Here is a 12346-nt window from a genome sequence, read left to right as displayed (position 1 = left end):
CAGCCCACTTACACCTACCGAGGAGCTACTGGCCAGCCTGGGGACCCCATCAGAACAGCATCTACAAACTCTAGCTGCCATCGTGGAGGTGGGTGTCTCCCAACCACCGAGCCTGGAGTTGCATGGTAAGTCAATACTGCACATATAAATATTATATCCCATTTAGTCGTATGTGTCACTAAACAATATGTAATGTAATATCATGTGCAAGGTATGTTTACACACATGCCACATACTACAGTATGCTACCCTGTGTATGCACACATGTGCATACTCCATAGTATATGCTATTGTACTGGCGGATGTGTTAACATGCACAGTGCACCCTGTAGCTATCATGCAGGCATGGATAATGATCAAACTGCTGTGTCACCCTATACAGGTACCTCTCGCATGCCACAGAGACAGCAGGCCATTGCAGGTGAGACAGTTATCAGTAACAGGCATGTGAATGCACAGATCTATTCACCATGTGGCCAGTTAACACATGTACACATAATGTATGGTCCAGTCACGATATACAGGTCACATCTTTCATCAATCACACTGGCTACCCATGTGCAATATATACAAACCAAATGAAACACCAACATGAAACCACAGTAACTGTCATTGCTAGATGTGTGGACAGCTGTGAATACAACGGTGGAGGCATTGTTCAATGTAGGAATATGTACTATACATCAGAACAACACATGTGGAATGCAAACAGTACTACACAGTGAGCTGGGGTATGGGCAGCCCACATGATACACCATGGTGGAATGTGCCCCTGCAATGAGTGCAGACATTATGATGTGCCATCTGACATGTCCCAGACATGTAGTGGTCAGGCTGTAACATTGTCACACTATCCCATAAAACATACCCCACATACCAAACATACAACCCTTTGTCTGTATAACCCTGTGGACACTGGAGTATCTGACATCTATGGGTGTATGTCATATGGGACAACACAGACATGTGAGATAGAAGGCCATCACACACATTTGGCCAGCACGTGTTCACACATGGCCATTGAGGATGGCCAGAGACATGTAGTAACACACAATAGATGTGATGTGTATGTGTGTACGCCCTGTTGCACATTGTCTACACATGGTCCAACTATAGCCTTTGTTGAATGGTTAAATAGTAGATGTGGAACACTGGACATCCTAACAGCCTGTGCACAGCTTGTGGAGGGTCACTTAATTCGACCACATAAGATGTGTTGAACATCATGACTGTGTCACAGCATGAAAGTAGTCACCTGTACAGCTTCCACATACATACACAGACACCACATCAGGCCAGAGATACCGTACATTTCCCTTGCTGCTGTTGGACATCACTGCCAGCCATGCACCTTGTGTGTGTGGTACATAAATGTCATGTGGGACATGGTGCATTGACCAGTCTGCCATGTGTGGACACAGTTGCCAGGCAGCTAAGAAATGTTAGCAGTTGTGTAGGGATTCATCTGTATGTCTTCCAGTGACCTGTCACACATGACACAGCATGGTTTAGTGTATATACACCTCAGCGGCGTGGGTCACAATCCACAGTATTTATATATTGTGTATGCATGCAATCATGGCTATGCACTGTATGTGTATTCCACACTGTATAGCAATAGAGATGCCTCATGATTCCATGCAATGGTACTGTGTCTGTACTTCACACTGTATAGCAATATAGACACCTCATACTACCCTTCAATGGTCATGCACACCTGCTAAAAGTGCATTCTATCTGTAGGGCATACAGACAACACTGCAATGTGACACCATTACACCACTGTACATGTGTCAGGACACCATTCTGTCAAACCTGTATGCATGTCACTGCACACATCAGCAGATTACATGTCATACTACATGTTAATGTCAAGGACATATGCCTCACATCAGCCATGTTTACTGTTAATCTGTGCTGGTCCACATAGTGTATCACAGGGATGCATGCTTACTACCATGATTGTGTGAAATGCATGGCTTCTGCTATGACACATGCTTGCTGTTGTGTGCAACCCAGGGATGTATTCTAACTAACACTATTAATGTCTGAGTTGCATGCCATCTGCTGTATCACATGCATGCTGCATGCCTTCTGTCATATCACATGCATGGTTGTCTGTGTGTGTGTGTGTGTGTGTGTGTGTGTGTGTGTGTGTGTGTGTGTCTGTGTGTGTCTGTGTGTGTGTGTCTGTGTGTCTCTATTGTAATGTAGAGTCTTTGTTTGCCTTCACAGGTGATATAGGTGCATTGCCCTCCTGCGGTCCATCTGATGTTAGTGTCCCCACAGACTCTAGCAGTGATGAACATATGCTTGAGGTACAGGCAGGGTTGTCAGGGGCTGAATCTGTGCCATTGGTTGCCATCCCACCTATATCCCCCTCTTCCCCGCACACAGTTCTCATGCCAACACATACCCCATAACCAGTAGCCATAGAGGAAGGACAGTTACCGTGTGTTAGCTTGGAACAGGAATGTGTGGTGGCTATGGAAGGTGTGTCTTCACACCATGGTGTCAGTGAAATGACTGCAGATGTGCCACACAGGCATGTGGCCAGTGCTGCTCGTAGGAGGACCTCTGGCCGACATGCACCTGCACGACAGAGCGCAGCAGCTGGTGTCACCAGACACATATTTCAGACTGTTATGGCAGCACAGGCATGTGCTGAACAGCAGAACAGAGAAGGGCAGATGCTTCAGAGGGCTGCTATCCGTTCTTTAAATGAAAACATCTGGGCATTGGCAAATGCTCAACAGCAGATTGCTGACGTTTTGGACAGGTGATTGGGTGACATGGTTGGAATCCTTGACCATGGCATGACAATCCGTGAGCGTGAGCTGTCTGTGCTGGAACATCTGGTAGGAGTGAGGTGTAGGCCACGTGGACGTAGGCCAGCTACACCACCTGGTGCAGGTCTACGCAAACGAGCTACCTCACATGCCCGCTGCCATAGTGCCGGTAGCAGCAGCAGTGCAGCTGGTGCTGCGCTGTCCACACCAGGACACAGCAGGCCATGTGGACGTGGCCCTGGATGGTCCCAGCAGGGACACGGTTCCAGTGGACGTGTGTCATTGGACAGTACCCAATCTGTACCTCTGTCTGGTAGCGCCCATGCAACCCCTGGCAGGCACAGGTCATGTGGCCGTGGCCGGACACAGTGAGCTGTAAATCCTGGTCTGTACAATCTGGAGCTGTTAATAACACCCCTGCATAGGCTGGATACATGGCAGAACTGTGTGCACACATACACGCACACACCAGAAACATCTGTAGGGCACCGCAACACCCACATGCATAATAACCACACATGTCCAATTAGATCACAGGCCCTAACCCACACACATGATGTCATCCACTGGTGCAGCCTAGGCCCCTGGCAAACATTATCACCCTGTGCATATGATGATGCCTGTGCCGCATCCCTGTCATCCACACCATCGGTGCAGGGACATACTCATATGGTCTGATGCATAGGGTTAACAGAATAGTGAGATAGGTGTATATTACAATTGTTGTGTACTGTTGACACGCAGCAGACATATCATGTAGTACAGGATTAGAATGCATTGTTTTATGTTCACAGTATGTGCCTTGGTAGCAACAGTAACAGCATGTTGGTAATGATGCCCTGCGTCCCTCCTTAAGGTCTGATTGCATGTGCCATTACGTAACAATGTTTGTGGTTATAATGCATTGTTTTATGTTCACAGTATGTGTCTTGGTAACAACAGTAACAGCATGTTGGTAATGATGCACTGCTTCCCTCCCTAAGGTCTAATTGCATGTGCCATTAAGTACCAGTGTTTGCAGTTTCACATGTGTAAATGTGGAGTACTCACAGGCATGGATGGCAATACCAGCATGCTATACGTAGCCTCAGCCTCACTGTTAGAAAGGTTGACATTCCAAAGATCTCTACACATCTACTGATCCAGGAGCATGTGAGCTGTGTACTAGGCTACAGTGGCTAGAGATGTGACATCCATACCGGGTGACATCACAGGTACAGCTACATGGTGTGGGGGGTTTACACAGCGGTCTAGCTGATGTCAAGGGTAGGGGTCAGTTGATAGCATGAGGCCTCACTGTGTAGCAGTAATACACTTTCACATTGCAGGATGAGAACACACACAGACATACACAGACACACACAGTAACACACCCACACTCACGGGGTCAACAACACTATAACACACACTTGATAGTGTTGAGGTGAGGACCCCTGCCTATGTAGTAATCACCATTACAGTACTGTGCACCCACATGACGTGACACAGAGAATGAACATGTACAGGTAGTCAGTAATGCCTAAGACTGATGGCATCAACAGGGTAGTAGATTGCATCACCTTGAGGGGTTAGGGGCCCTATCTGTTCTCAGTGGTAGCGTACATCCTCAGTCCATCCACCAGACAGCCATACATACATACACACACACACACACACACACACACTGGTGTCCACAAATGTCATGCACATACAGATAGCTAGCGTGTGTGATACACACACCACCCCTGCCTATGTCTTGCTTTCTACACTGCAGTATGTACAGATCTCTGCAACAGTGTACAGGGGTGTGTAACAATTGGGATGTATTCCCCACCATACGTGGCATATATGGTCACACAAGCAAACACACATGGCAGTACTGTGAATCAAACACCTGCTATCTTATGATACGTCTGACAGACATGCAGCAGTATTGCCCGCATTACAATGCATACCAACGCTACCTTCCACAATTGTGCTGCTATATGCACATGGGAGGACTTAAGTGTTACAGGTGTCAAGTGATTTACAGTCAGTGACACCCTGACCGCTGTGTAGGTTGTATGTCTTCACCTTCAATTACCAGAAACATAGCTTATTGTTTGCACATGTTATGGGTAGGATGGCTTGTGACACACCTGTGAGCTGTCTTCAGCAAACATCCATCTGCAAAGGTGGCCACCACTTTATGTACACACATCCATCCATACCTGATGTACATCTTACCATACTGTCAGTATTTCACCATATACAGGTGTCAATGATGGGGCTGCATTGCAACTGCATGTTGTAGTAAGACACAGATGAACTGCAAACATCAGCTACTGCTCATGCATGGTAGCTGAATGCACACCACTACTTGTACATGTGTATAGGTCCTACATTCTTGTCATGTAGCCATGTTTGTATGCATTGCAATTGGTGAACATGTGTGATGACATACATGACACATGGACTGTTGTATGATATGATAGTTGTCATGGGTAACCAGTACAGAGGGAATGTTAACTCAGTCAACATTGCTACCTTGTGTACTGTTAGCATTCAACAGCCATGGGCCTACCTTCCATGTGCGTGCGTGTAATCGTGTCTGCACGAAGGACAGCAATAGCTATGCTATGTACATATGTGTTGTGTGTGTGTGGGGCATGTACATATCCACGGCAGTTACATGTATGTCATATCCAAACATGAGTGTGTTGTCTGGTGTACAGCAACAGTTATCTGTTACAGCTGTATAAGACCCAGGGCCCCTGTTATGTGTACAGCTGACCTGGTTATGAATAGTGGTATCAGTGCATTGCATAACACATGATGGAACCTTGTCAGTACATGGGTAGTCTGCACAGTTGCTGTAGAGCTAGGTACAGTCCGCTGGTCATGAGTAACATGGTGTTGTACTAATGTATAGATGTGTGTTGCTGGTCTAAGGACATGGTGATGTGTGAGGGCTACATACTAGAGTGCAGCATTTATCATTGTGATCTGCACCTGACACATCTGTGATGGCTTTTGAGAGTGTACTGGTCAGTACATGTGAGTGGCCTTCATATACGTGGGGACACTAACACCTGGAGTGGTCCGTAACAGTCTTATGGCCCACATGTCTGCATCTGAGGTATACAGTGGTAGTGCTACTGTGCACAACTGAGCCTTATGCCAGGTGTTCCTCACTGCACAGATGTCAGTATTCCCCATTGTTGTATCTAGATTGGCAGCTATGATTACGAACGCTACACATCTAGCACTGTTTAGCATACACATACAATGCAGTTGTCCTGTAGGTGTCAGGGTGTTTACCTGGTCTCAGGTTCTTCATCTATGTATGGTACTACATGTGCGAAGTACCCACTCCTGCCAGGACAACACCACGGGTGGTATTAGTGTGCCAGGTTTAGATTGGTACAGCTAAGGTGATGGACAGCAGCAGACGTTGTGTAGAAGACCAGTGTCAGACATATGTAGTGCAGCATTCATGCTAACAATGATGACTATCGACACGCTGTGCCCTTCCGTGTTTAGAATCTGTGTGCATACAAGACAGCCCTTCGCTACTAAGTGTGTGAGCATACCCAGTATGCCGTTGTGTAGATGGACACATAGTGCATTCCAAACTGACGTGTGCTACTAAGTGTGTGAGCATGCCCAGTGACACCTTGTGTCGGTTGTGTACCTCTGTGTATGGGTATGACCATTGTAATCCTTTATAGCGATAGTGGTCATCCAGGCAACAGATGGCCATACCCCACTTCAGGATGAATTCCTACATTTAACACACTGGTTCAGAGGTATGTGCACTGTAACTGCCAGCATCCATGTCGATGTCTGCAGTCCTAGAAGGTCATATTGAATGTCGTGAAAGGTGTACTGTCTGTGGTGCATCTCGTATCTATGTAGTGTTGTAATAGTGCCCCATAGATAGCCAGTTGTCCTGCTCACACCACTGCCGTGTGTTTGTCTCCGTCTGCCTTGGGACAGTAATATGCTTTTAGACTGCTCACACTCCATACAATCCCTATCGGCGTCTTTGCCTTTGCTGATGATGTCACCCACCTAGAAGTATGCCTCTGGGAGTGCTGTGATCCCGAAATCTCGGTAGTGCGTTCTGTAACTGTGTAATGCTGTAGTGTGATAAGGTAGTCAGGTCTTTCTTCTAATCCCAGCCCTGCCGTGTGTGTGTGTGTGTGTGTGTGTGTGTGTGTGTGTGTGTGTGTGTGTGTGCATTTCCAGTTCCCTGGGGACAGAGTAATGCTTTTAGATGGCTCACTCTCCATACAATCCCTATGGGCGTCTTTGCTGATGATGTCACCCACCTAGACATATGCCTCTGGGAGTGCTGTGATCCAGTAATCTCGGTAGCGCATTCTGTAACTGTGTAATGCTGTAGTGTAATAAGGTAGTCAGGTCTATGTTCTAATCCCAGCCCTGCCGTGTGTGTTTCCAGCTGCCTGGGGATAGAGTAATGCTTTTAGACATCTCACTCTCCATAGAATCCCTATGGGTGTCTTTGCCTTTGCTGATGATGTCACCCCCTTGAAGTATGCCTCTGGGAATGCTATGATCCAGTAATCTTGGTAGCACGTTCTGTAGTTGCGTAATGCTATAGTGTGATAAGGTAGTTAGGTCTGTGTTCTAATCCCAGCCCTCCCGTGTGTGTGTGTTTCCAGCTGCCTGGGGACAGAGTAATGCTTTTAGACAGCTCACTCTCCATACAATCCTTATCGGCATCTTTGCCTTTGCTGATGATGTCACCCACCTAGACGTATGCCTCTGGGAGTGCTGTGATCCAGTAATCTCGGTAGCATGTTCTGTAACTGCGTAATGCTGTAGTGTGATAAGGTAGTTAGGTCTATGTTGTAATCCCAGCCCTACTGTGTGTGTGTGTTTCTAGCTGCCTGGGGACAGAGTAATGCTTTTAGACAGCTCACTCTCCATACAATCCCTATCGGCATCTTTGCCTTTGCTGATGATGTCACCCACCTAGAAGTATACCTCTGGGAGTACTGTGATCCAGTAATCTCAGTTGCGTGTTCTGTAACTATGTAATGCTGTAGTGTGATAGAATAGACAGGTAGGTGCTTGATTCCAATGCATGACAGGTGTGTGTGTTTGGCAGTCATATCGTATGTGTTGGTATCTGTGGGTGGCTAGCTTCAGGATGTGTTGAGTGTGTTTTGTTGCTTTCCTATATAGTGTTCACAAATCTCATAATCACCCAAGACACTGGGTTGTCAACACATACATTCGCCAATAGGTCTGGTGAGTAAATGTCAGCAGTCCTACTCTTGCCCTTAATACAGTCTGACCTGTGTGACGCATCGAAACACACTTGCCTTGATAGTAACACCACTACATAATGCAGGTGGCACATATGGTTTCCTTTTCATTCTTGTCTAATGCTTTGGTGTCATTTGGTCCGCTGTTGTGATATAAATGCAATATCTACGTATGTGTGTGTATATGTATATGTGTATGTGTATATGTGTATATATATATATATATATATATATATATATATATATATATATATATAATATACATAGATATAGATATAGATAGATAGATAGACAGATATATACATATATGTATGTGGACATTAGCACTATTGAATGTTTGTGCTGGATGATCTGTACGTGATCACCTCAGATGTATGTATATCTGCCATGGCGTAGTGGTAAAGCGCATCATCTGTGGTGTGCAGGGTCCCGGGTTCTAGTTGTGTAGAGACCGGTTATTTTGTTGCTGGGAAGATCAAGGGACATCGAATACAGTGATAGTGAGGCACCTTTAACCAGTTGTGTATGGATCTGAGCGACAGTAAGCAGTGGTTATTAATTTGGAGGTTCAGTATGGGTCATATAACTATGCATTAGAAGACTATACTATGCAAATGAGGTTGACAATAGTGAATCCCGTTTATCCCCAGGGTGTGATGCAGATCCCAAGATTGTATGTGTGTAGATAGCTGGGTGCAGGGCTCGAATATAGGTGAAAGCATGGGAGGGGGGGTCAGGCATACTGTACGTACATTGGAGACCTGTGCCTCGGGATTGCTCCTGCCTTAGCACGCCTAAGCTAGGGGTGTGTCTATACCTGCCTGGTGAAATTGGGAGGGACAACAGCAGTAGTGGAGTAGTCAAGGTGAACAGGCTGCACAAACAGGTGATAATCAGCACAATCAGCAGATTATATGGCCAGCCCACCCCAGAACACTATGGTAATGTGAGCAAGCACCATACACATAGGTGTCTTCCACACTCTACACCACCAGTGTATTCATGCGGGGACATTTCTCAACACAGTCCAACCAAATGAGAAGGGCTGCAGCAGGCAACATAGACCAACATGTGCAGGAGGCTGAGGGTGGTGAGGATGTGAATGCTGCCGAACAACCCTTAGTAAGGTGACATAAGACTTTACAGACCCAGGGTAACTTATCAGGGGCTACATGAGCTGGAGATAGTGGAGCGCTATGGGGTGGACAGAGACCTCCTACAGCAGCTTGTTGAACTGTGCCGGCCATACCTGACACATCGAACAGGCCGAGGGAAACCCATCCCAGTGGATACCACGGTATGTGTTGGCCTAGGTATACTAGCCACAGGTACCTCCCAAAGCACAACTGGGGATATCATGGGGATCTCACAGGCATCTGCATCCAGAGTATTGCACCAGTTCACAGACGCCATGTTACCACATGCCAGTGAGCACGTACATGTCCTCAACACACGTGATTTGTTGACCAGCAATATGCGTCTCTTCCACCAAATGGCTGACTAGCCTGGGGTACTGGGTGCTATAGCCTGCATGCATGTATGCATCAAAGCACCACCCAGTGAGCGGGGTAGGGCCTACATTAACTGCAGGGGCATACCCTCCAACAGCTAGGCCATATGCGATGGCCAGGGCATTAAACTGAATGTGTGTGCTGTCTGCCCTGGAAGCTATGACGATTCTGATATATGGCATCTGACGCAGGTGTACCACACCTTTGCCAATATGGACATCCCCTACAGTCTCCTAGTGGGGGATTCTGGGTAACCACTGGAGTCATGGCTGATGACACCCATCAGCAATGTACACACACCTGAACAACCACACCATAATGAGGCAGACACACAGGCAAGACATATAATTGAGCATGTGTTTGGGATGCTCAGGTCATGGTTCTGGTGTCTGGACACATCCGGTTGAGCCTTGCAGTATTCACCAGCTACATGCACCCAAATTGTTATGGTATGTGCTATGCTACACAATCTGATCCTGCGGTAACAGTTGCAGCAGGAACAGCATGGGGCAGGGCCACACAGCCCCCCCAACAATGCCAAGGCCTGTACAGGCACAGTGTGACTTGGAGGAGGAACTACCTGAGCTTGGCCCAGTAGGTGAAAGGGCTGTGCACAGTATGACCTGCCCTTGGCAAAGAGGCAACACATGGCATATGCACTGACACAGTAGGCACCCAGGGATTTCATCCTCTCTGACTCGCACAGACAGTACAATGGATGCCAAACATGACACTACCTGTGCTCAGTCATGTGTAGGAAGTGCACTGTGTGCATCTGACATAGGCAGCCCTCCAGCACCATCCTCAGGTCTGGAACACCCCCAAGGTAAGTCAATCGACCTACCAATTGGCAGTTGTATTAGAATGTGTATTTACCCGTAGCTATGGTATGGATGTGAGCATACAAGAGTATTTGGTGGCCGACTGTTAGGGCAGCAGACAGTACATGTCCATAGTGGCACCATGACATCTATAACACATACTGGGGTCACAATAGTAGCCAGTAGTACACAGGGTGTCCTAACCCACTGCAGGTTATGGGCTGAACATCATGTGTGTTCATACAGCCCACACAAGTCTCATACAGCTGGGCAGGTGTAGACCAATACAGACAAATGGCCTCTGGATATGCCCAATGAATGACCCTAACCCCCACAGACACACACACAGACTATAGCAGGCCAGGCAGTTGGATGTAGGTTGTGAAGGCTAGGACATCTGCAACCACTATGTTGGTAATTAAAGCTAGTATCTGACGTACACTGGTATGCCTCCAACCAGCAATTTAGGTAGGTCCACACACTGAAATGGAATACCTGGCATACCAGTACAGTAGTAGCAAATGTGTACAACTGTCAGCTGTGCCCCCCTTCCAATGTACACATGTGAGAGTCATGTGTGCCACCCCCGGTGCTGTGTAGGACTGTGGATACAGTTGGATTCCCCCCACGTTGTGCAGAAATGTAGCAACAGTCAATACCACATGACCGTTAGCTACCCTGCAGACACAGCATGCCACTTGTCAGTGTACAATGCAGGGGTTGGCACCACAGTACTGACTATCTGGACATGTGACACGTGATCCAGTTGACCATACTTGGCATGCTCAAACACATGAAGGTATGACGGTAATGTCAGTCGACAACATGTGTAACAGTCATACTGGGCATGCTCACACACTGAAACACAGGACGGCCAGGTCTGCAAACACCAGTGGCCTGGACATATCTGCCAGTACATTGCTATACTGTTGGATGACTGTGCTGTATGGTATGTGTGTGGTACTGTCTATTCTCTGTACATATGCCATGGTGTATTGGTAATTCACATGAGCTGTGTGTGCAGGGTATTGCTACCAACATGTGCAAAGGACAGTTCTTTGTTTGCGGCCAGAACGACGCCTTTGGATACGGAGTGGGTAAGGCACATTCCAGCAGGTGGGAGCAGTTGTGCATGGGTTTGCATGGTGTTAAGCACTGCTGACCTCTGGTTACAGCTCCTTATACTTGTTTAGATTCCACATTTCTTTAACAGTGCAATACTGGCATACTGGTAGACAAACACGCTTACACCCGCTCGCTCACTCACTTGCAAGTGCACCGACATTTGTGCTTACATTTGTCACTCACACTGGGTGGGCGCGATCCCTTGTGATGCCTATTACATCGGACTACATGATTGCAGTATCAGGTATGTCTAACCATTAGGTGACGGCAGGCATTCGACTGTACGGACTTGGCGGCCTGTCCAGTGACATAATCATATTACATGTGTGTTCCTCATACAATCTGCTCCCATCTGGCTGATACATGGGAACCAATACTCTGCAATCAAAGTCATAAACGGAACGTGAGGGCCTGAGAACTATCTCAATTACCAAAATCCAACAATGTCGCCAAGAGAGTACCAGCAACAAAAATGTGCAGAAAAGCAGCACTGAGCCTATGTTGTGTGAATAAAGAACGTTCCTACTACCATCGTTGTTATCGCATTTTTGTCGAGCTATGGACTTTTAATCTGCTGCTTTTCTGCACATTTTTGTTGCTGGTACTCTCTTGGCGACATTGTTGGATTTTGGTAATTGAGATAGTTCTCAGGCCCTCACCGCTTATGACTTTGATTTTTTATACATTTTTTGCTATTGGAACGTGTTGCTTCAGCGTATATCTATTCTTTCTCATTTCAATACTCTGCAATGTTGACATGTAAATGTTTTTTGGGAAACGCATCTCTCTGCCAGGTCATGCTACCGCATACCTATTGTAGGTTTTCCACCTTTTGGATTGGCCGA

This window comes from Protopterus annectens, chromosome 14.part0 (assembly GCF_019279795.1).
Source record: "Protopterus annectens isolate FY-2018-M chromosome 14.part0, PAN1.0, whole genome shotgun sequence".
Lineage (NCBI taxonomy): Eukaryota > Metazoa > Chordata > Ceratodontiformes > Protopteridae > Protopterus > Protopterus annectens.
The sequence above is the reverse complement of the archived record's forward strand: the minus strand, read 5'-3'. Positions refer to the sequence as shown.